Here is a 25,210-nt window from a genome sequence, read left to right as displayed (position 1 = left end):
CGTCGCCTTCCAAGCCGTGCCCCATCGAGGCCCGGACGGCGGAGCGGGCTGACCGACCCGCAGCGCACACCCGCGGCTCCGACCGCGACCGCGGCGCGCCCGCACACCGCCCGGAGGCCGAAGCGAAGCGCCGCGACGCCCGCAGCAGCAACGCGCCGCTCTCGGACGGGCGGGCCGGCGGGGACGCGACCCCGACGCGCCGGGCGGTGACCGCGGGGAGGGCGGCTCCGGCCAGCGGCCAGCGGCGCGGCACGACAGCGGCCCGGGAGTCCGCGCACGGAGGGCCGCGGCTGCAGCGGCTGAGCCGAGCCGAGGACGGAGCTCGCGGCCGGGGTGACCTCGAACCGGCCGCAGGCGCGGTGGGCTCGGGCGGGCCGGAGGTCGGGCGGACGGAGCGACGGGGCGCTGGTCTCCGAGGCCGCACGGAGGGGCCCGGGCTCTCGGCTCCTCCGCCGGAGACTAGCGGCCGCCATGTTCGTCCCCGCCCACCGGAAGTCGACGGAAAGCGCTCGGGGAACAAAAGCTCCGGAAAGCGAACCGAGCGGATGACTCAGCCGGGCCCGGGCAAGGGCGGTGCAATTCCATCTCAGCAGAGACGCTTGAGAATCACTACAACGGCCCGTCCCAGAAGATCGACGGGAAATCCACCGAGACCAAGCTCACCTACCAAGGAGAAGAGCGGAATTCCAGAGGAGGACAAAGCGCTTTCATGGCTTTTGCCCCATGATCCTTCAGTCTTGCAGTTAATTAATTTTTTTTTCTTCTGCTAAATTTTTTTTAACCTTTACCCTTTCCTCTAACGTTTTTTAAACTAGTTTATCTTAACAATACCTTTCAAATAATAATAATAATCTTTTTGAACTTTCATTATTATAATCATATTTTATCTTTCATTGTATCTAACTTTCTGTATACACATACGGTATTTTCTTCTAAAAAATTTGATGTACAACTTCATCTAAAAGATCAAAATATACCCTAAATCTAGCTCCAGACTTGTTCTAGTTTCCAACCCAAGCAAATTCTCTCCACTTTTTTTTTTTTAATATTCCACCAAATGTTTCTTCCACTTTTTTTTTAATATTCCACCAAATGTTTCTTTTTTTTTATTATTTCTTCTCAGTGTAACAGTATTCATTGTTTTTGCACCACACCCAGTGCTCCATGCAATACATGCCCTCCACAATACCCACCAATCCTAATCCCCCAACCTCCCCCCCCACCCCCACCCCCACCCCCACCCCCCGCCACTTCAAAACCCTCGGGTTGTTTTTCAGAGTCCACAATCTCTTATGGTTCACCTCCCCTTCCGATTTCCCTCAACTCCCTCTCTCCATCTCCCCTTGTCCTCCATGCTATTTGTTATGCTCCACAAATAAGTGAAACCATATGATAATTGACTCTCTCTGCTTGACTTATTTCACTCAGCATCATCTCTTCCAGTCCCATCCATGTTTCTACAAAAGTTGGGGATTCATCCTTTCTGATGGAGGCATAATACTCCACAGTGTATATGGACCACATCTTCCTTATCCATGCATCCATTGAAGGGCATCTTGGTTCTTTCCACAGTTTGGCGAACGTGGCCATTGTTGCTATGAACATTGGGGTACAGGTGGCCCTTCTTTTCACGACATCTGTATCTTTGGGGTAAATACCCAGGAGTGCAATTGCAAGGTCATAGGGAAGCTCTATTTTTACATTCGTGAGGAATCTCCACACTGTTCTCCAAAGTGGCTGCACCAAATTACATTCCCACCAACAGTGTAAGAGGGTTCCCCTTTCTCCACATCCCCTCCAACACCTGTTGTTTCCTGTCTTGTTAATTTTGGCCATTCTAACTGGTGCTTTTAATTTGAATCTCCCTGAGGGCTAGTGATGATGAACATTTTTTCATGTGTCTGATAGCCATTTGTGTGTTTTCATTGGAGAAGTGTCTGTTCATATCTTCTGCCCATTTTTTGATATGATTATCTGTTTTGTTGAGTTTGAGGAGTTCTTTATAGATCCTGGATATCAACCTTTTGTCTATACTGTCATTTGCAAATATCTTCTCCCATTCCATGGGTTGCCTCTTTGTTTTGTTGGCTGTTTCCTTTGCTGTGCAGAAGCTTTTGATCTTGATGAAGTCCCAAAAGTTTATTTTCGCTTTTGTTTCCTTTGCCTTTGGAGACATATCTTGAAAGAAGTTGCTGTGGCTGATATCGAAAAGGTTACTGCCTATGTTCTCCTCCAGGATTCTGATGGATTCCTGTCTCACGTTGAGGTCTTTTATCCATTTTGAGTTTATCTTGGTGTATGGTGTAAGAGAATGGTTGAGTTTCCTTCTTCTACATATAGCTGTTGAGTTTTCCCAGCACCATTTATTGAAGAGACTGTCTTTTTTCCACTGTATATTTTTTCCTGTTTTGTTGAAGATTATTTGCCCATAGAGTTGAGGGTCCATATCTGGGCTCTTTACTCTGTTCCACTGGTCTATGTGTCTGTTTTTCAGTACCATGGTCCTGAATTTCAGTACCATGCTGTCTTGGTGATCACAGCTTTGTAGTAAAGCTTGAAATCAGGTAACATGATACCACCAGTTTTATTCTTTTTTTCAACATTTTCTTAGCAATTCATGGTCTCTTCTGATTTCATACAAATATTAGGATTATTTGTTCCAGCTCTTTGAAAAATAGTGGTGGAATTTTGATCGAAATAGCATTAAAAGTATAGATTGCTCTAGGCAGTATAGACATTTTAACAATGCTTATTCTTGCGATTCATGAGCATGGAATGGTCTACCCTGATCTCCAAGCCAGGCAAAGACGCTACCAAAAAGGAGAATTTCAGACCAATAACACTGATGAATATGGATGCTAAGATTCTCAACAAGATCCTAGCAAACAGGATCCAACAGCACATTAAAAAGATTATCCACCATGACCAGGTGGGATTCATCCCTGGGTTACAAGGATGGTTCAACATTCACAAATCAATCAATGTGATAGAAAAAATCAATAAAAGAAGAGAGAAGAACCACATGGTCCTCTCAATTGATGCAGAAAAGGCACTTAACAAAATCCAGCATCTGTTCCTGATTAAAATGCTTCAAAGTATAGGGATAGAGGGAACATTCCTGAACCTCATAAAATCTATCTATGAAAGACCCAAAGCAAATATCATCCTCAATGGGAAAAAGCTTGCAGCCTTCCCGTTGAGATCAGGAACACGACAAGGATGCCCACTCTCACCACTCTTGTTGAACATAGTATTAGAAGTCCTAGCAACAGCAATCAGACAACAAAGAGAAATAAAAGGTATCCAAATTGGCAATGAAGAAGTTAAACTCTCTCTCTTCACAGATGACATGATTCTTTATATGGAAAACCCAAAAGACTCCACCCCCAAACTACTAGAACTCATACAGCAATTCAGTAACGTGGCAGGATACAAAGTCAATGTACAGAAATCAGTGGCTTTCTTATACACTAACAATGAGAATACAGAAAGGGAAATTAGAGAATTGATTCCATTTACTATAGTACCAAGAACCATAAGATACCTGGGAATAAACCTAACCAAAGAGGTAAAGGATCTGTACTTGAGGAACTACAGAACATTCATGAAAGAAATGGAAGAAGACACAAAATTCTCTCCACTTTCTTTTTCTTTATTCTCCCAACCAATTTACTTTATCAACTCCTTTTTTAAAAATTAAAAAAAAAATTTTATCTTTATACACATATTCCATCCCTGCATCGCGTTTACCCTTATATATGTTTTTAATTCTTTAACATATTGGGAGGAAGTTTCTTCCAAGAGACCAAAACACTCCCGAATTAAGTGGGTGACCCTGTTCTAGTTACCAGTCTAATATATATATATTTTTTTCTTTTGTATATTTTTCTTTATTCATTTTCTTTTTTTTAATTTTTTTTTCTAAACTTCTTTTTATCCCCTTTCTCCACCTGCCCCGACGATTTGGGGTCCCTTTTCATTTGGTTAAAGTGCATTTTCCTGGGGTCTTTGCCACCTTTTTAGTATTTTATTTGCTCCTTCATATATTCTTATCTGGGCAAAATGACAAGGTGGAAAAATTCACCACAAAAAAAAAAAAAAAAAAGAACAAGAGGCAGTACCCAAGGCTAGGGACCTAATCAATATGAACATTGGTAATATATCAGATCTAGAGCTCAGAATGACGATTCTCAAGGTTCTAGCCAGGCTCAAAAAAGACATGGAAGATATTAGAGAAACCCTCTTCAGAGAGATAAAAGCCCTTTCTGGAGAAATAAAAGAACTAAAATCTAACCAAGTTAAAAACAAAAAAGCTATTAACAAGGGGCAATCAAAAATGGAGACTCTTACAGCTAGGATAAATGAGGCAGAAGAGAGAATTAGTGATATACAAGACCAGATGACAGTGAATAAAGAAGCTGAGCAAAAGAGGGACAAAAAGCTGCTGAACCACGAGGGGAGAATTCGAGAGATAAGTGACACCATAAGACAAAACAACATTAGAATAATTGGGTTTCCAGAAGAAGAAGAAAGAGAGAGGGGAGCAGAAAGTATATTGGAAAGAATTATTGTAGAGAATTTCTCTAATATGGCAAAGGGAACAAGCATCAAAATCCAGGAGGTGCAGATAACCCTTCTTGAAATCAATAAGAATAGGCCCACACCCTGTCACCTAATAGTAAAATTTTCAAGTCTTAGCGACAAAGAGAAAAATCCTGAAGGCAGCCCAGGACAAGAAGTCTGTAATATACAAGGGTAAAAACATTAGATTGGCAGCAGACTTATCCACAAAGACCTGGCAGGTCAGAAAGAACTGGCATGATATATTCAGAGCACTAAATGAGAAGAACATGCAGCCAAGAATACTATATCCAGCTCAGCTATCATTGAAAATAGAAGGAGAGATTAAAAGCTTCCAGGACAAACAAAAACTGAAAGAATTTGCAAACACCAAACCAGCTCTACAGGAAATATTGAAAGGGGTCCTCTAAGCAAAGAGAGACCCTAAAAGTAGTAGATCAAAAAGGAACAGAGACAATATACAGTAACAGTCACCTTACAGGCAATAAAATGGCACTAAATTCATATCTCTCAATCTTTACCCTGAATGTAAGTGGGCTAAATGCCCCAATCAAAAGACACAGGGTATAAGAATGGATAAAAAAGCAAAACTCATCAATATGCTGCCTACAGGAAACTCATTTTAGACCCGAAGACACCTCCAGATTTAAAGTGAGGGAGTGGAAAACAATTTACCATGCTAATGGACATCACAAGAAAGCTGGGGTGGTGATCCTTATCAGACCAATTAGATTTTAAGCCAAAGACTATAATAAGAGATGAGGAAGGACACTATATCATACTCAAAGGCTTTGTCCAACAAGAAACTCTAACAATTTTAAATATCTATGCCCCTAACATGGGAGCAGCCAACTATATAAACCAATTAGTAACAAAATCAAAGAAACACATAGACAATAATACAATAATAGTAGGGGACTTTAACACTCCCCTCACTGAAATGGACAGATCATCCAAGCAAAAGATCAACAAGGAAATAAAGGCCTTAAATGACACACTGGACCAGATGGACATCAGAGATATATTCAGAACATTTCATCCCAAGCAACAGAATACACATTCTTCTCTAGTACACATGGAACATTCTCCAGAATAGATCACATCCTGGGTCATAAATCAGGTCTCAACTAGTATCAAAAGATTGGGATCATACCCTGCATATTTTCAGACCACAATGCTCTGAAGCTAGGACTCAATCACAAGAGGATTTTTGGAAAGAACCCAAATACATGGAGACAAAAGAGCATCCTTCTAAAGAATGAATGGGTCAACCAGAAAATTAAAGAAGAATTGAAAAAATTCATAGAAACAAATAATAATGAAAACACAATGATTCAGAATCTGTAGGACACAGCAAAGGCAGTCCTAAGAGGAAAATATATAGCAATACAAGCCTTTTTCAAAAAATAAGAAAAGGTCTCAAATACACAACCTAACCCTACACCTAAAGGAGCTGGAGAAAGAACAACAAAGAAAGCCTAAACCCAGCGGGAGAAGAGAGATCATAAAGATCAGAGCAGAAATCAATGAAAAAGAAACCACAAAAACAATGGAACAAATCAACAAAACTAGGAGCTGGTTCTTTGAAAGAATTAATAAGATTGGTAAACCCCTGGCCAGACTTATCAAAAAGAAAAGAGAAAGGACCCAAATAAATAAAATCATGAATGAAAGAGGAGAGATCACAACCAACACCAAAGAAATACAAACAATTACAAGAACATATTATGAGCAACTCTACACCAGCAAATTTGACAATCTGGAAGAAATGGATGCATTCCTAGAGACCTATAAACTACCACAACTGAACCAGGAAGAAATAGAAAACCTGAACAGACCCATACCCAGTAAGGAGATTGAAACAGTCATCAAAAATCTCCAAACAAACAAGAGCCCAGGGCCAGATGACTTCCCAGGGGAATTCTACCAAACATTTAAAAAAGAATTAATTCCTATTCTCCTGAAACTGTTCCAAAAAATAGAAATGGAAGGAAAACTTCCAAACTCGTTTTATGAGGCCAGCATCACCTTGATCCCAAAACCAGACAAGGATCCCATCAAAAAAGAGAATTATAGACCAATATCCTTGATGAACACAGATGTGAAAATTCTCACCAAAATACTAGCCAAAAGGATCCAACAGCACATTAAAAGGATTATTCACCACGACCAAGTGGGATTTATTCCAGGGCTGAGAGGCTGGCTCAACATCCACAAATCAATCAATGTGGTACAATACATTAATAAAAGAAAGAACAAGAACCATATGATCCCCACAATAGATGCTGAAAAAGCATTTGACAAAGTACAGCATCCCTTCCTGATCAAAACTCTCCAAAGTGTAAGGATAGAGGGTACATACCTCAATATCATCAAAGCCATCTATGAAAAACACACAGTGAGTATCATTCTCATTGGAAAAAAACTGAGAGCTTTTCAGCTAAGGTCAGGAACACAGCAGGGATGTCCATTATCACCACTGCTATTCAACATAGTACTACAAGTCCTAGCCTCAGCAATCAGACAACAAAAAGAAATTAAATGCATCCAAATCAACAAAGTCAAACTATCACTCTTTGCAGATGATATGATCCTATATGTGGAAAACCCAAAAGACTCCACTCCAAAACTAATAGAACTTGTACAGGAATTCAGTAAAGTGTCAGGATATAAAATGAATGCACAGAAATCAGTTGCATTTCTCTACACCAACAACAAGACGGAAGAAAGAGAAATTAAGGAGTCCATCCCATTTACAATTGCACCCCAAATCAGAAGATACCTAGGAATAAACCTAACCAAAGAGGCAAAGAATCTATACTCAGAAAACTATAAAGTACTTATGAAAGAAATTGAGGAAGACACAAAGAAATGGAAAAATGTTCCATGGTCCTGGATTGGAAGAACAAATATTGTGAAAATGTCTATGCTTAGTGAAATAAGTCAAGCAGAGAAAGACAACTATCATATGATCTCCCTGATATGAAGAAGTGGTGATGCAACATGGGGGCTTAAGAGGGTAGGCAAAGAATAAATGAAACAAGATGGGATTGGGAGGGAGACGATCCATAAGTGACTCTTAATCTCACAAAACAAACTGAGGGTTGCTGGGGGGAGTGGGGTTGGGAGAAGGGGGGTGGGGTTATGGACATTGGGGAGGGTATGGGCTATGGTGAGTGCTGTGAAGTGTGTAAACCTGGCGATTCACAGACCTGTTCCCCTGGGGATAAAAATATATTATATGTTTATGAAAAATTAAAAATTAAAAAATAAATTAAAAATCAACTTTAAAATTAAAAAAAAAAAAGTTTTCCCCCTTTTACCACCTGCACCTGCTTATCCTCCACATATATTCTGGACATACGTGTGCAACACAAGTAATATAACTCATAATTCAACCTAACACCAGATTATTTCCGTTTCTATTTCAGCTATGCTTTTTTGATTACCTTTATGTTTTTAACAAGAAACATTCACACAGTACAAAGATCAAAAGAGAATAAATAAGTCTCATTCATCCTATCCCCAAGCCAAGGAGCTTCCCACTCAGATGTAGCCAGAATTAACAGATAACAATGCCGTTAGAGTGATATGTTTAAAATTCAGTTTTTCAAGAAACATAGACGGAGCCCCATGATGTGCACTGCATTCGTGATTAACTAATAACCATCAAAAGTACTGAGCACTTTCCACAGGCCAGGCAGTAGGCATAAGACTAACCATCTCATATGCCTCTCCCTCTTAGTCCTCATGCCAATACCAAGAAGTTGGTTCTGTTAGTATCCTAACTTAGCAAATGAGGAACCTGAGAGTGATTAACTAATTTGCTCAAGATGTCTAATGACAGACGTTATTAGAAAAATGGACAAAAACCTGCACAGACACCTCTATAAGAGGATATGCCAATGGCCAATACCTGAGTGAGAAGGTACTCTTCTTCCTTAGCCACCAGGAAAATGTCAATAAAACCACGACACACGACCCCTCTGCAACCATGAGAATGACTAAAGGAAGACGACAGAGGACGCTGTGGGCTGGCGAGGGTGTGGAGCAACGGGAACTGGTAGAAGTAGAAGCCATGGCGATCGCTTTGGGAAACCGACGGTATCTGCTGAGACGATATTTGCCAAGTTCCTCAGATCCGTAACCTGGCAATTCCACCTCTGCTTACATGCACAGCAGAAACGGTTCAGCATGTTCGCCAAAGGCATGTGGTAGAATGTTTGTAACGGGTATTAACCGTGTAAACCAAATCAGCAAACCATCCAAGTCCCAGGATGGGTGGAGTTCGGTGGACCCACACGATGGGATACGTTACAGCAGTGAGGACGGATGGTGCCCACGTGCATGGAATGACCTGGGTGAGTCTCGCAAGTGGAACGTTGAGAGAAAGAAGCCAGACACGTAGGAGTATGTGGTGCATGATTCTGCTTACATAAAGCACAAAACCAGACAAAACTATGTTGTTAGGAAGCAGGATAATAACTACCTTAGGGAACGTGGAGTGCAGGAAGGGGACCTGAGGGAGGCTTCCGGGACGCTGGTAATGGTCCCGATTCTGCTTCAGTTTATGAAAATTTGTCAAGCCACGCACTTCTCGAACACACACACACAATACTTTAATAAGAAGTTACTAAAAGTTCCTGTGCTCATGAAGTTTACATTCTGCTGTAGCCAAGGACATCCTACGTACAGACGTGTCTGCTGACCAGAGAAATGAGCAAATGCATCATTCTTAACACGGGGTTTTAGGGCCCTGGGGCACTGCATGGGGAAGATCTTGTTCCTGTTAAGAAGCTAGATCCTGGCTACCTGCTGTCCTCAGACTCAGGCTTACACCACTCTCCCAGAACTTAACATTCCTTGTCCTTAAATATAAGTTAAGGCAAGTGTTCTTCACCCGGGATCTTCAGACCGTGAGGAACCCTTGGATAGAATGCAGAGGTCTGTAAGCTTAGATGGGGGAAATTACGCACTGATCCATGTCAGTAAACTCTACTCAAATCTGGCATCTCCCTCAACAGAAATGCAGAGCACAAAGAACGGCAGTGTTGGAAGAACCTAAGACTTTATCCTCCATAAAAACACCACGGGTATCTCCATACTCATGTCAACTGTTAGAGCTGTCTTAAAATGTCATTTACGTTCGTCATTATTAGAAAGTCGGGCAACTGTTACATCTGTCACTACATTTTTTTTAGTCTCGTGTGTTAATCAGCATATATATTATTGTATTACAACTGATTTTTAGTATCTTGGTAGCTTTATTTCGATATAATTGGTTTCCTTTGTCATCCTCTGCCTATTCTTTTGTGTTCAGGAACATTATTTCGAGAATGGATCTGTGAGCTTTCCACACTGCCAAAGGGTTCAAAGAACAAAGGGAATGTTCCTGTGCTATTTTCGGCTTGCGCCCCACCGCGGCCGCCCGGCCTCCCTGCCCCGCGATCCCGCCCTCTCCACAGCTTCTCTGCCTTGCTCTGTGCCCCGCAAGTGTGTCCTCTGTGGCTCAACATCCACGCTTCCTTCTGCCTCTTCTGTCTTGAGGACAAATGACTCTCTCCCACCCGCACCCTGCCTTGCCAGGCTTCTGGTGGAGGCTGCGTTTCTCTGAGGCCCCAGCTCCCGCGGGTCAGCCTGCCGACGGCACCATCTCTCTCCAGGCCCCACTAGCTTCATTCCTGAGCCTGGCTCCTTCCTGCTGTCACTAGTCCCTCGGTATTTTACCGTGTTGGTTCCTCCACTCACCCACCCTCCAGGAAATAGTGGCTGCGTTCAACTCTTCGCAGCTGAAAGTCTTTTGAGAACAACTTCCATTTCCTGCGAGCCCCAATCCACGCGCGGGCACGAGGCTCGCCTGGTTTGCAAACTGAACCAGCAAGGATACGACTACGTTCTCTTTGGGGGATGGGGGAAGGCATCCGAGTGCCCTGAAAAACTCCCTGCGCCAGCTAAGATGGGAACCCGGGCAAGCGATGCTGAGAAAACGTCCCACCTGAGCTGAACGTGTGAACAACCGGTGGGGGTGAGTCCGGGGTAAAGGGGCGGCGAGGTTCCTGCCGGAGGCGGCGGCAGCCTTCTCGGAGACACAAGGGAGGACAGCGCTGCTGGAGGCTCTTCTGCAACGGCACGTGTTCCGTCGCCCGGACCGAGCCCAGGCTGCAGAAAGGAAGGAAGGAAGGGAGACGGCAGACGAGAGAGGGTCTGCGTAAGTGGGATCGCTGCTGGACAGACGCACAGCCGCACAGTCCCCGCACCCGCCGGGGGAGCTCCCAGGCCTCTGCTTTCCCACGGCCTCACTGACAGGCAAAAGAGAAACTAGATCAAGTCCTGCTTGCAAAGAGGATCATTGCTCCTAAGATGTTTCTCGGCACTTGCCCTCCCCTCTAATTCCCCAGGACCGCGCGGGCTGACAGCACTCTGATAGGGAAGAATGAACGGCGGAGACGGGCCAGCAGGAAGCGGAGAGAGGGAGGAAGCCTGCCAGGGGCACACTCCCATGTAGCAGCCTGTGCTCGAGATGATAACGCCAGCCAGCCCAGGCGGCGCTCACACCAAAGGGCATGTTGCAAGACGAACTGCCATTGTCGAGGATGTCTTTGTTTGTTCCCGACAGCCGCTGACTCTATCTCCCTCTCGTGATGAAGCTGCCCGGAGCAGGTTTCTAACGGGCTCTGCCCTCTGGAGATGACGGTGCTGTTAGGGAGAGAAAAATGAGCCTGAGCGCCTGTGTCCGGAAGCCAACACACACTTGGCTTAGGGACGACGCACTAAACACTGGTTAGAAGCAAAATCTATTGGAAACAATAGCTACACGGTGTTTTCTTTTCTTTTCTTTTTTTTAAGATTTTATTTATTTGACAGAGAGAGATCACAAGCAGGCAGAGAGGCAGGCAGAGAGACAGGAGGAAGCAGGCTCCCCGCTGAACAGAGAGCCTGATGTGGGGCTCGATCCCAGAACCCTGAGACCATGACCTGAGCCGAAGGCAGCAGCTTAACCCACTGAGCCACCCAGGCGCCCTACACGGTGTTTTCACCAGGTCGTTCCTGCAGTCCAGCCCAGCGGATCTGAACTACCACTGCCCCCCGACTGTCTCATATCATGAATCGTGTCAGCAGTGGCCTTCCGTGGCGTTCCTCCCGACCCCCTTAGAGCAAACCTGGGGCGCCAGAGGAGCGCCGCGTGGAAAGTTTACATGAGAAATCTGCCACCAGTTTTTTCTCTTAAACCTAAATATAGAAATCGTTTTAATATCTTTCTAGAAATATCGGAAATACACAAACAATATCTTTTGGGTAATCATTACGTCTATGTCTGCTAAAACTGCATCAAAGTTTTGTCAAGGTAATTTGGAGAAGGAAACCTCAAATTCTCCCTGCACCAGACTCTGCTCACGACCATTTCAGACACCTTAAAGTTGTTTGGGTCGTGGCTGCCAGGGCCTGGAGGAGGGAGAAACTGGGCTGCTGCTCAGCGGGCGTGAGGTCTCAGTCACATGAGCTCTAGAGATGAGCCGCTCGGCCCCTGACCTGCCCTCCCCAAGACTGCGCCAGACACCCACAGATTAATGAAGACGGCAGATCTCGCGTTGGGTGTCCTTACCACAATACAAAAAATAATAATAATAATAATTTATTTGGAGGTTCTGGTTGTGTCTGAGGCAACGTAGAACAAAAGTACCAGTCCAGACTTGGTAACAAGCAGATCTGGGCACACGGGCGCCGGCTTTGGCAGTGATCACCTTCTGGGAATGAACAGAGTCTGGCTGAGTCCCCAGAACACTGAACTAGACTTCCCCCAATTAATATTCCCATTCTTTCTCTCTCCCTGTCTCTCTCTTTCTCTCCCTCCCTCTCTCTCCCCAACACCCACCCCAATTCCTCCTCTTCACACAATAGCAAAGGTCAGAAAAGTTACGAAGAACCTTTTCTTTAAATGCAACAGAAATGTAAGTTCCTCCACTATCACCGACCCAAGGATCATCCGTCTCAGTACAGAAAGGCCTCCTTCCCCCGATACAAGACAGTCTCTGGTCGTCCCGCTCTGGCTCTGCCTTTCCTGTCCTGAGAGACCAGGTCTCTGGTCCGCTGTCTTGCTCATCGGCAGGCGTCAGTATGGTGACGGGATTAGCGAAACCGGCCCTGTCCCGGGGCTGTCCGGGTTGGGATCCTGGCTCTGTCTACCACTTACCATATGACCTTGGGTGAGTTATTTAATTTCTTTGTGCCTCAGGGCCCCGTGTGTAAATGGGAATAATAGTTGTTCTATGAAGACGGATTTATTATTTTTTTAAGATTTTATTGGAGAGAGAGCGAGCATGAGTGCGGGTGGACACAGCCGAGGGAGGAGAGAAGCAGCCTCCCCGCGGAGCAGGGGGCCCAACGCAGGGCTCAGGCTCCATCCCAGGACCCTGAGATCATGACCTGAGCCGAAGGGAGGCGCTTCACCGACTCAGCCACCCAGGCGCCCTAAGAGGAATTTGAGAAGCGCACGGAATAATGAATGCCAGCAAGCGCCGGCTCAGAGTCGGTGCTCGGAAGCGTCGGTTGAATAAACAAATAAAACATAGACCAAGCTCCCTGGTTCCCCACGCCTGGTTCTATCGCTTGCTGCCCAGACGTCTTGTCCTGAAAAGTCTCTCCGGGCCTGGCCGGGCCCACCCCTGCCACCATCTGTCCTCGCTCGTGACGAGGGCCCTGGAGAACACGCTCTGCTGGACGCGGGCCCGCGAAAGCGCGTTTCTTCACTTCACGACCAAGTCTCCTTGCCCTTCATCTTCCTGCAAACCCCTCCCTCCCAGACTCACCCCGAGGAGTGAATCGGCGTCTTCCGGGCTCCCGCGGCCCCGTGTTGGTCCTCCACTCCCCGAGTCACTCGTTCGACAGGAAACCGTCACGTAAGGCGCCAGGCCAGACCCTGGGAGCCGCATTCTAGAGAGACACGCAAGAGGCCGCGACAACTTTCGGAGGCATCAGTGGATATACGAATGACTCCCGTACGTAGCGGGCCCTCCGCATTCTCTCTCCGCGGGAACAGACGGGAAATGTCTCCTAAGGGGTTGTCTGACTTCAGCCTATGGCAGGGAAGGGAGGGGGTAACCCATCCCTCTCAGGACACAAGGGACGCGAGGGCCCCTTTAGGCTGCTGCATTTCTGCAGCCAGGGGGACCCTGCGGCCTGGGGCACGCAAGCCTCGGCTGCTGCGGGACCGTTTGGGGCTCTGCAGTATTCACTCAAGCGGGTCCCCAGAAATGCGGCAACGGCGGCCCAAGCAGACGAAGCTGTGCCCCAGCAAAGGGGAGAGGGCAAGCAGGGAACTGAAACCAGGCCGCAAGTCAAACAAAACTAAGTTACCATCTTGTAAGGAAACTTTACCCTATTGACTCGGGCTACAATCAACGGACCAAGTTGGCCAGTTTTCATTCATTGATTGAAACACACGTAAGCCCTGTGACACTCTGACCAGCTCTGGGCTTATCTTTCTCTTGATATGACCTGGTTCGAGTTACTCAGCATAAGCCCTGAGGGTGACTCAGTGCAGACAGCCTCCAGTTCTTTAAGGAGACACAGAGTGTACAAGGCTGAATTTGTAGATCTGGGAAACTGCAAGAAAGGATATTTTAGATGTAAGGGGAAAAAAAACTTCTCAAGCATTGAAGGTCCTTGTAAAGCAGGAAAGCGAAAGCTGACCCTGAAAACCCCAAACGCAGGGACTTGGGCGGCCATGCCACCAAGCCAGGACTCCGGGAAAGCAGGTCATCAGCAGAGAGGGGCAAAGCAGGTCCAGGGAGCATGACCGGGAAGAGGGCATCAGGCTTTAAGCCGGAAAACCTGGATTTTAGTCTCATTTGCCTTTTATTAGCTGAATGACTTTGAGAACCCCTTCTTCTCTCCAAGCCTCCGTTCCCGCATCACAACCAATGGGAACACTATTAGTTTCTGTCCTAACAGTTCCTGGGTTTCCCACCAGGATCAGGTCAGCAAGGAGTAGATGACCTCCCAGCAAAGGGCCTGAGGTACACAGAGGCTCAATAAATGTTCTGTTTCTATCTTTAAGTTAGAACGAAATAAATCTGTAACCCAGGAGATCTGCTTACATGTTTCTAACTTGGAATATATTGAAATACACTACCACAAGATTTTCCCATCCCTTTTTAAAATGACGATGATGTCAGCTAACACTTTTTGAGCCTGTAAAGGGTAAGTCGGGATCTATACTAAATGCTTGGTATACGCTCATTTATTCCTTACGTGAGTCCTTTTCTTTTTTTTTTTTTTTTAAGTAAGCTCTACACCCAAATGGGGCTTGAACTCATGACCCTGAGATCAAGAGTCCCACGCTCTACCAACTGACCCAACTAGGCGTCCCCTAACATTATTCCCCATGTGGGTCTATCGCTACGGTAGGGAAACAGCCATCGGGAGATTAGGCCACAGCCCTAAGTATAGCAAATAAGTGGCGGGACCATTTTTACTTATTACATATGTATTTATTTAAAAAGTAAAGTGGAAAATGCGATCGAGAGGAGAAAGGTATGGAAGATACGCAAACTAACGAGGCTGTATATCCATCATACTTCTCATCACATTTCCTACCGAAAAGAGAAAGATGCCCCCTCTCAGGGCCACCTCCTCCATTCCTGCCGCCTACGGCTTCCCCTGCTGCTGGAGGACCCCGACTTCCAGCTGCCGGCCTTGCCCGTGCGTGAGGAGCCAGCCGGGGACTCCAAAAAGTTGCTCAGCCTTTACCTTGTTGTTTTGTTTTGTTTTGTTTTTACTTTACTTTTTAAATCATGAAGAGATTTCTCAAAAACAGCATATTTTTATTAAGAGGGCGCCATGCCTGTGACCCACATTGACCAAGCTTTGTTACACGGTTGGCTCCGTGAACCTGTTCCTTGACTGTAAATAGCAGTGTTACAACAACGGCTGACACGCAGCATTCTTACGATGCGTCAGCATCACCAAGGTGTCTTATCTACATTGTTTTCCTCAAAGCCGCACCAGAACTGTGAAAGAGAAGGAGTAGTATCCCCATTTTAGAGGTGAAGAAACAGGCTTTGAGGATTTAAGTAACTTGCTCAGGGAAACACAGCAGGACTAGAGCTTATGGGTATGGTATTGTCCTGGGGAAGAACCCGTCTGCTCTGTCTGCCACCCAAGACCCTGTGAGGCTAAAATAAGACTATGTTTATGAACATTTTATATAAATGGCAAAGCACCACATGGATTTTTATATGTACGCCCATTTCTTTTGGAAGTGAGGAGGAACAAGCGCAACATTTCCGTGCTGCCGTTAATTAGGTCAGTCAGCCCAAGTCGAGTGCAGGGATTTAGACGCAGTCAAAGGCCCGGATTTTCAGATGACCATACTGGGTCTGTTTCTGCGCCATAACGGATCCAGCTCCCCATTTTCAGCAGTTTCCCCCTTTGCTCAATTTCTATGGGGGTCAGTAATAGATCTCCCAGAAAGATAAGGAAGCTTAGCTCCGTGGCTACCCAGAAAAAAAAGGCAAAGGTTCCTGGCAGAGCTCTTCAGAAGGGAAGAGGGGGCAGCACGGGATCCCGAGATTGAACCCAGAACTAGCACCTCCACATATATTCATTCACATATGTGTATTCACGTTGCTTGCTTTTCCTTCCCACTTATTTTTTTTTAATTCTCTCTCTCCCAACTAGAATAGGAACTCAACAAGGACAGAGATCTCTTTGCCTATTTCCAGCAGAGTGTTGAGTGAAGGGATAAGTCATGAGAGGTAGCGGGGACAGATCAAGCAGTGGAGACCAGAGTGGCAGAAAGCCCCGAGTGTAGCCATCTTGGTGACATAAAAGAGCCAATATGGTGACAGCTGCAGCAACGCAGAGAGTGTGTGAAAGTGAAAGGCGTGGCGTCTGAACTCTGAGACGGGCGAGTCCTCGCTGAAGCCTGTGCCCAGGGTGCAGCCACGGAGGGAGGTTGTACTTCTCAGAATCCAGGAGCGTTCTCATGGCAGTGCCAGAGCACTGTGTAGGACAACTTACCGAGAAAAGAAGCGCGCATGAAAAACAGATACGGTCCGCTCCAAGATGATTTCTCCTGAAACATGGGCTATAGAAGGCTTAGAAGTTCACGAGTATGAACTTGACACAGTGCAAAGATAGCCCTTTGAGATTGGGCTTTTTCATCTGTGATTCTGTGAATCATCAGGGAACCATGGCAAACGGACATCAAGACCCAAGCAGCCGCAGAAAGAATGACGCAAACCTCTCCTCCACGGCCCGCAGAGCCCGCAGCCACGACATTTCTCCAAGTCTCCAAGCTCTGCGAGGTTGGCAGGAGCCATCAGCATGAGAGGCTCCACCCGAAGGAAGCCCTCACTCGGTCTGCACAGTCGGACCTTGCCACACACTGGACCAAGAACACCTTCCATTCTGCTCTTCACAAGTCCAACCATACAGACTTTCCTCCCTGCGCCTCTGAGTCAGAAACACTCCAAGAGGAGGAAATGAATCAGAAAACGAAGTGAGAACTTCATCAAGGTGAAGCACAGGGCTAAATCCTACAGAGTGTCCCGTATGAGACAGACACCAACAAAAAGCAAGTGGCGTATCACACTTGCAATTCAGTACAAAGCGCTGCTCTGTGAGCCTCCCGGCTCTGTCTAGAAAGAGAGCTTTATTAAACACATCTTTGTTGCTATCTGGGGCACTGCCACAAAGATACTACAAAATATAGTTTATTCCTGGGCTCATAAAAGCTCTGGGTCAGGAACAATTTAAGCCATCTGTGCCTCTGGGGACATCCCATTTTGCATTAACAAATGTTATGTCATCTGTAACCATGCCAATTTCCATTTAAGAACTTCCAATTATTCATATTGCTAGGGGGTAAATTCTGTTTTTTCTCGCTGATGGTTTCATTACCTCTTCTCCAACCCCCTCCCCAGAAAAGACAGACGGTAGGCTTTTCTTGACAAGGAAAAAAAAGTCCTACACAAACTGCAAGGTCAACTTTCCGGTTTTGCAAAGCTGGCTGTTATTTTCCATGGTTCCAAATGGCCTCTTCAAAACCACATGAAATAAACCTATTTCTTTTTTTGCACACTCACTGTTTCCTTGCAGGGGGTAGGAAAACATTTCCAGTCAGTCACGAATTGTTCTGAGTGGACGCAGTTTTCCTGATTATCCTATCACCAGAGCATCTCAGACTTGTACAGGGAGAAGGAAGAAAGAAACAGTGGGGAGCGAGCGGAGGGAAAAGAAAGTTAGGAAACAGGGCCTGGTCTGCCGATCCCATAGGTGACCACTGCAGTGGCGGCGTTTGTCCAGGACCGGAGCCCAAAGCTGACCAGAGCAGCCGCTCAGCCAGCACCGGCATCAGGCAGATTACAGAACCTGCTTCCCAGTCTCGGGATGGGGATGCGCATAAATTAACATCTCATTCCCCCCGCAGTGGCTGGAAGACGCGATTGATCTAACATTTGGCCTCCCTAGGAGGGATGTGCTAATTCTTTCTTCCAGCACTCTCCACTGCCTTAGGAGCTCAGTCTCCAAACAAATATCTGGCCTTGAGAGCCGGGACCATCAAGCAGCAGGCAGCCTGCTGGGCCGGCTCCTCCGCCTTCTGTCTGAGCACCACACACAGGGCAGGGCCAGGGGTCCCGGACTGGTGGACCCCACAGCCGCAGGAACCAAAGCCAGTCCACCTTCAAATTGTAAGCCTGCCTCATCCTTTAGGGGCTCTGGTAATATGTTTCCCTGTAAAATAGTACATGTCTGAGCAAACTGGGTTTGGTTGGCCGGCACGACCAAACCGAAACAAATTCGTTGGGCTCATTCCCCTGAAAGCAATTCTTAGCATTTGATTTGTTTCTTTTCCTAACACCATCCCTTAACCAGCAAGAGTTTCCAAGAGTTTTCTCTATCATCAGCCATTCGATTTGCTGGCTTGTCTGAGTGTGAGCCCACAAAGGTGGCCCTGGAGGAGGGAATAAGGCAGCCAAGAGGACAGGGACAGGGAGGGCTTGTCTGGGAGCCCGTGGGGGCTGGGGGTCGCCTTTCCTCCGTTGCACGAGGACCTCCCTTAAACCAGTAGCCTGCGTAAAGACACCTTGCCGCGGCTGTGACATGGAGGCTACGGCTTCTGAAGGTCACAGTAGGGCGCTGTAGGTGGGGCATAGTGCAGAGTCCGTACACTTTAGCTGGCATTGAGAGAATTCTCTAGCTGTTAAATACCAGCTGGTTTCCTTTCTTTGACGAGAAGACGGAAGAGAGGAAGGCTTGAAGTGATTCTTGCTGTGTGTTTGGCTTATCAAAAAAGATGGATCGTTGCCTCAGAGATTGAAGGGCTTGGAAGCAAAGGTGGTGTTTGCACCATTTCTTCTAATGAGGACTGAGATTCGAGAAAAGAGTGAGATGGGAGATACTGAGGAAAACGTGCTGGTGTAGGCGGAGGTTTCCAGTACCAGATCGACGTGCCACAGGGCGACTAGGCTGTTCAGCGGCTGTATGTTAAGCCCCCGTGATGCCTCAAGCACTGAAGGCATCTATTTCAGGAGGATTGTGCAGGATGGGGTTGCCTGTCATGGTGAACCAGGCAGGGGGGTTACCGGGCCTAGGAAAGAGTGAATTAGCTTAAGAAACTGGCCTGGGAACACTAGAGGGTTGAAGGAAGGGGAATAACAAGGTGTTAAAACACATGAGGAAGGTGGCCTGGTGGCTCAGCTCGTTAAGCAACTGCCTTCAGCTCAGGTCATGATCCTAAAGTCCCGAGATCAGTCCCACATCCGGCTCTCCGCTGCATGAGGAGTCTGCTTCTCCCTCTGACCTTCTCCCCTCTCGTGCTCTCTCTCTTTCAAATAAATAATTTATTTTTTTTTTAAAGTGTGAGGAGTTGTAAGTGTGGGACCCATGGGCAGCCATGGTGGGGGCGCAGGGTCCAGTCTACAGGGGATAAGGACCTTCCAGCCACCGGAACTGAAGCCGTGCATGCTGACGACGCTGTCACCACAGAAGGACTTGAACAAATGCTGGTCCCGGACGTCCCAGTGGCAATTCAGGCAGCACAACAGAGGGCGAATGAATTCCAAGTCCTTTATGACGCTTAAATATTCCATGAGAAAGAGTCTCGGGCTTTTCATGTCTGTTCTAGTGTCCCGACTCCCTCTCTGGCTTCTAGTAAGTGTTCGTGTGAATAAGGAGGACACTGCAGTAAGACCATAAAATCTGGTGGAGCTCCACCGTGCTCTAACCCTTACAGAGGTTGATTCAGGCCTCCCATCTCACCTGAGTTCAACAAAACAGCCACCAAGGATTCGTTGCGCTCATAATGCGCTATTTCTAGAGCTGATGGTGCATATCGAGGCCTGTACTACCTTCTTACCTGTCATCTTTCTGTCATCCACCTGTCATCAATCGGAATGCTGCCACTGGATTTGTAAAGAAAGAAAAACAGCTCACATTAGAATGCCCAAACTCAGACCTTCTACTCGAGAGCCTGTAAGTTAAACTATACATGTGTAAGATTAATAAAGTATAACCTTAAGTTAGAGAATTTTTCCATTGGCTTTTAGATGACTGATCTCACAAAATTTCATTAATTACCACTCAAACCGGCATCAGACCCACCACATTTTTCATTGCCTCCCCGGCCGAGTGACTCTGCCTATTTCTTCCCTCAACTCCCCACGCCACACAGGGCAAACAACGGTCAGACCTCAAATATTATCAAATGTATCATCCTTCTCAAGCTGCCCTCTTTTTGTCTTTCTCTCCCCCTCACATGATCTACCCAACCCTCTTCCATGCGCGCACACGCACACACACACACTCGCACACTCATACTCCTCTAGAAAATTCATTGCCTGATTCTTGGCAGCTCTGAGCACTGGCAAATTGCAAAGCATCAGAAAATCCATATATATTCCAGTAGACTGTGAAAAAGAATTTCCCCTGGAATTTGATGAGCTGACCACCCAGACTCAGAATAACACTTACTCAAGGCATTTAAAACAGACTAGACAAAGCACCGGAGATTATGATGTAAAGATCAATTCTCCTCTCCCCTAGCAAACAAACGGACGAGGTGATTTAATGCGCCTTTCCCATTGTTAATTTCTATGATCTCGAGATTAATTTGAATGCAGACGGAATCCATTTGAATAATGGCTCAAGAAAAGAACTTGGTTGCGAATGTAATAGGGGCTGGGGTGTGAAAAATTATTGTCATGATTATGGTAACTGGAACTGAGCTTGTAAAAATATTTTCCCAGAATATTAAACAGCTCTGTAGTGACTAGGGCCACACATACACACAACGTAGCAAGCTCCCTTTTATTCTGCTTTTATGTTTTTCTTTAAATTAAAAACGCGGGGGTGCCTGGGTGGCGCAGTCAGTTAAGCCTCCGCCTCCTGATTTCAGCTCAGGTCATGATCTCAGGGTCGCGAGATCAAGCCTGCGCTGGGCTCCATGCTGGGCCTGGAGCCTGCTTGGGATTCTCTCTCCCTCCGCCCCTCCCCTCACCGTCCCCCGCCAGTGCGCACGCTCTCTCTCGCTCTCTCGAAAGAAGAAAAGTGTGTACCAAGATGTTAATGGGTTAGAACTGCCCCGTACGTCTCACTGATCTGCGTCGACACCCAACAGATGTAAGGGACCACGCCGAATTAAGGGCATCACTTAGACGGGACGGGGACTGAAAGCGACAAAATACCCGACACTCTGATTCTGGAAGAGGCACGTGACAGAGCTGAGGTTGCCGTAGGGAGACATCCTCAATACCCGCATTTCGGGATTCGTGTTTGCTTCTGGCCGTAGCACGGGGACCTCAGAGGTTCACCTCGCCCCCGCTCTCCGGCGCGAATTTCCTAATGGTCTGCATCCAACGCTCTGTGAGCGCGTACTGCATGGTTCTGCATTGACACACACGTTACGCTCTGTTACCCGAGTGACGAGACAATAAATGACAAATATTCCCATCTCCAATGAAGAAAGATGCCAAAAAACACTGTGATATATCACAATGACTTTACATGTTGTTGGTTTGATAAAGGAGAAGTCAGAAAAGAATAAAAACAGCTAAGAATGGGTGCGTCTCCCACTTTCCAAAAACCAGTCAAAAGTTTGGTAAGGACACCCACACTTTGTTGGGCATCTACTCATGCCGCGTAGTTGTGCGCCTTCTCTTAAATCCTTATAAACACTGCACGCGCAGGCGCTGTTATCCTCATTTTAGAGATGAAGAAACCAGGATTCGGAGACAGTTATTACCTTACCAAATAAGTAAGTGACAAAATAAAAATATAACGCAGCCCCAAAGCCCATGTTGTTTCACCTGCATATCTCAGCATCCACCACAGATATCTAAGGGGGGCTGGCCCCTATTAAAAAAGGCTGATTGGGCCAGTGCTTAGAATTTGTTATTTTTTACTTGGACACAAGTTTCTTCCTAAATTATTCTGCCATCCCAAGCTTAACCTGACAGCCCTAACAGAAAGTGTATCGTATTTTTTTTAAGTGGGTTTCACCCCCTGCACGGAGCCCAGTATGGGCCTCGAACTCATGACTCTGAGATCAAGACAGTTGACATCAAGAGTCAGACACCTTCCGTGTCATAATCTTCATTCTGCGAAACAGAGGACTAATGCTGGTTTCATTTAAACCTTCCAGACACTGCGTATGTTGAACATAAACTCCCTTGGGTGGACTCAGAGACACAGGAATCTTGGCACTAAAGGTATCCTGAGGGGAACACGGGGTGTGGAGGACACATCCTGGCACTCGCCAAGTCCCAGCCTAGGGAGGTTGTCAGACTTCAGGACAGTGTTTCCTTCTGGTTTTCGCAGTTCTCAGCCCAGACTCTTCCTCCCATAGAGGCTCAACGCGGAGCGCTTCCCACGGAGAGAATTCTGGTGGAGCGCTTCCCACGGAGAGAATTCTGACCACTCACCCACAGACTTCATCTCTCCCTGCTGTTACCTCCTCATTCGGTGACCACACAAGACCACCGTGCGAGGACAGTCAGCACCTGGTCTCACAGAGATCTGCTTTGAGACACCGTCCCCAGAAATACGTTTCTTCTAAAGCAGGTGCTGCGTGTACCAGGACATAGCAATCGATTAACAAATATTTACTGAGTACCTAAGGCAAGTAGGACCCTGGGAAGAATACAAAGAAGCAGCAGGTCCCTAGTCTTCCCTCAAGAGCTTTATTTCTCGTGGGAGATTTTAAAAGATAAGTTATGAGAGTCGGTGGCAGGTGATGGCCTGATCCTAGGCTTCTGTAGCTAGGCCTGGAGGCAGCCCAGGAATAAACCTCCTCTTAGGTAGAAGGGACTATAGAAGCTGCCTCTGAAGTCAGAGCGGGTCCATGAAGCATCGCTTAGTCCCTGGCACAGACCAGGAGCCCAATAAGGTTGTTCTTCCGTCTCCCCTTTCTGCGCCATTGTTCCGGGGAGCAACAGGACGCTCTCCTGGCAGTGAACTCGGCGTTGACCTTCCCCAGTCCTGATAACAGGGCTTTTCTTTCTTCTTGAACCCCGTCTCCACTTCCTCGTCGAGTGCTAGGATTCTGTCCTTTCTCCGTCTTGGTGACCTGCCCGCAGCCCGGGCCCTTCACAGCAAGTGCTTTGTGCCTTCTTGTCACTCTTCCAAGGACTGGCGTCCAGGCCAGTCAGCAGCTAACAGTCTGCTCCAACAGTGCTGTGGCCTGGCTGGTGGCTGTTCCAGACAGTGCCTGATCTGTGACTTGTTATCGCCCCATGAGTCACCCAATTAGAGCACGAATTTCATTCATTTACGTGTACTGGTTGCCTAGAACACCATGTTGAAAAGAAGTCCAAGGCCACATCCAGTTCTAGAGAAAAGGATGTCACAATCCGTTAACGATGGCTATCCTGGCATGGAAGGGGAGGCCTGACGGGTAAGAGGGCCGCATCCTTCTTATCCATGTTTCATGGGCCATTGCCTTTGAACTGACCTCCTCACCGGGTACCGTTTTAACTTTCACCTACTTCCCAGCACTGACAGGTGGACCTGTCCTTCTAAACCAACCACCGAGACCCAGAACGGATCCAGATCTGAATCCAAGTGTCCTCCCTGACTTCCCTTACCTACTGTCGGAGAAATCCCAGACTTAGCACACACGCAGGCCCCCACAGTTCACGCTGGGGAACTCAGGGAGAGAGCAAAGACAAGACAGTGCAGACAGGAGGAATCTACTCAACGATGTCACAGCCAGAAAGTGTAGAATTATTCCAGGCATAAGCGGCCCACCATGAAAGGTAACAATCCGTCCATTCAAATCTGTCTTTCGAATGCTGCACATCAAATTTTGAGCCCTCTTCTCTAGGGCACAGGTATCAACGAAATCATCACCTCATATCTAATACCTCCTAAGGAACTGATTTTTATCATCAAATTACTTGAGATCCCCATTAGGATCTACCCTGAACAATGTAAACATTCAGATGTGTTTGCAATCCTAATTTTCAAGTGGCCTTTCATAAACTCATTTATCCATGGCCCCTGGCTAATTAAGAACTCTAGTTTCTATAAATATTTTATTTTGCAGGTTGGTTAGGAAGGGTAATTGTCTGTTCTCTTTATTTTCCTTTTTCATTTTAATGGGACAAGCCATCAATTTGTCTGAATTGACACACAGAATCACGAGGAATAAAACAGACTCAGTATTAGGCAGAGTTTCCTGTTACTGTGCATCTCATTTGGTCTTCAAGTCATAAGCAATATTTACTGAATTTCAAAGAAATGAAAAACAAGGAACTACACAGAGGCTTCTGGGGGTTTATTTTCTGCATTTTTCTAGCATTTTTTTTACCAGTTCATTTTTTAGGGAAGAAAAGTTCACATGCCAGAAAAACTTCCCTTTAGGAAGTTCTCTGGTTTCAGCCGTCACCGTGACTGCCAGTCGTTTCTGTCGAACCCGAGGGCCTCCCTTCAAGCCCGTTACAACAGCACATTCCGCCCTTGTCTGTGATCTCCCACCACCGCGGAAAGAAAGCCGTGGTTTGGTCTCTGTCATCGTGGAGACTCTGGAGAGGGAGGAGTCATGGCGTCCTGGGATCACGAAGAGCGTTCAGAATACTTAAGTAGCCCCGGACAAGGGCTGCGTCCCGCACAACCCCGTCTGGTGCCAGCAGGCGACCCTCTGCGGCCCGCTAAACCTCACGGTCAGTCAGGCCGGCGGCCCCGCATGGACACTCACTCCGGCGCTCGTCAACCTCCGTCCCCTCAGTCCGAGGTGACGACAAGCCTTCGGCTATCCTTGCTTCTGACCAACACCAGAGGTTTTCACAATTCGCTTAATGTTGAACATGGTTTTCATGGGTGAAATCAGTGGCTTTTAATTGGCATAACAGATGCTAAAAATGGGTTCCTACTGGTGAAGTTAAATGTATTCGAAATAGGAAGACAGAGACGCTCTCCTACACGCGTGCGAGCCAGTCTAATGCCACCATCAGCACCGTGACTGTGACCTGATCTGTGCACACCCCGTGCCAGCCGGCGGGCAGACTCATCAGTCCCTGCTGACAGAGCCCTCCCTGCTGTCACCATCTGTCCGCAGGGTCTCCCCATCCTCCGTCTTTCTACTTGAACACCTGGGGTGGGGCAGTTTCCACTTCTCTTCCAGATATTC

General features: G+C 46.7%; 1 long non-coding RNA gene across 1 annotated transcript in view; it reads right to left on the bottom strand.

The window, feature by feature from the left end:
* The window catches only part of LOC309862550, a 133,385-nt gene extending 113,413 nt beyond the window's left edge, over window positions 1-19,972 (bottom strand). Inside the window, exon 1 of the long non-coding RNA XR_014310576.1 lies at window positions 17,670-19,972. This is a non-coding gene — a long non-coding RNA (uncharacterized lncRNA). The remainder of the gene's footprint in view (window positions 1-17,669) is intronic.
* Between the last annotated feature and the right edge of the window lie 5,238 nt (window positions 19,973-25,210).

This window comes from Mustela nivalis (genome assembly GCF_964662115.1).
Source record: "Mustela nivalis genome assembly, chromosome: 4".
Lineage (NCBI taxonomy): Eukaryota > Metazoa > Chordata > Mammalia > Carnivora > Mustelidae > Mustela > Mustela nivalis.
The sequence above is the reverse complement of the archived record's forward strand: the minus strand, read 5'-3'. Positions and strand labels throughout refer to the sequence as shown.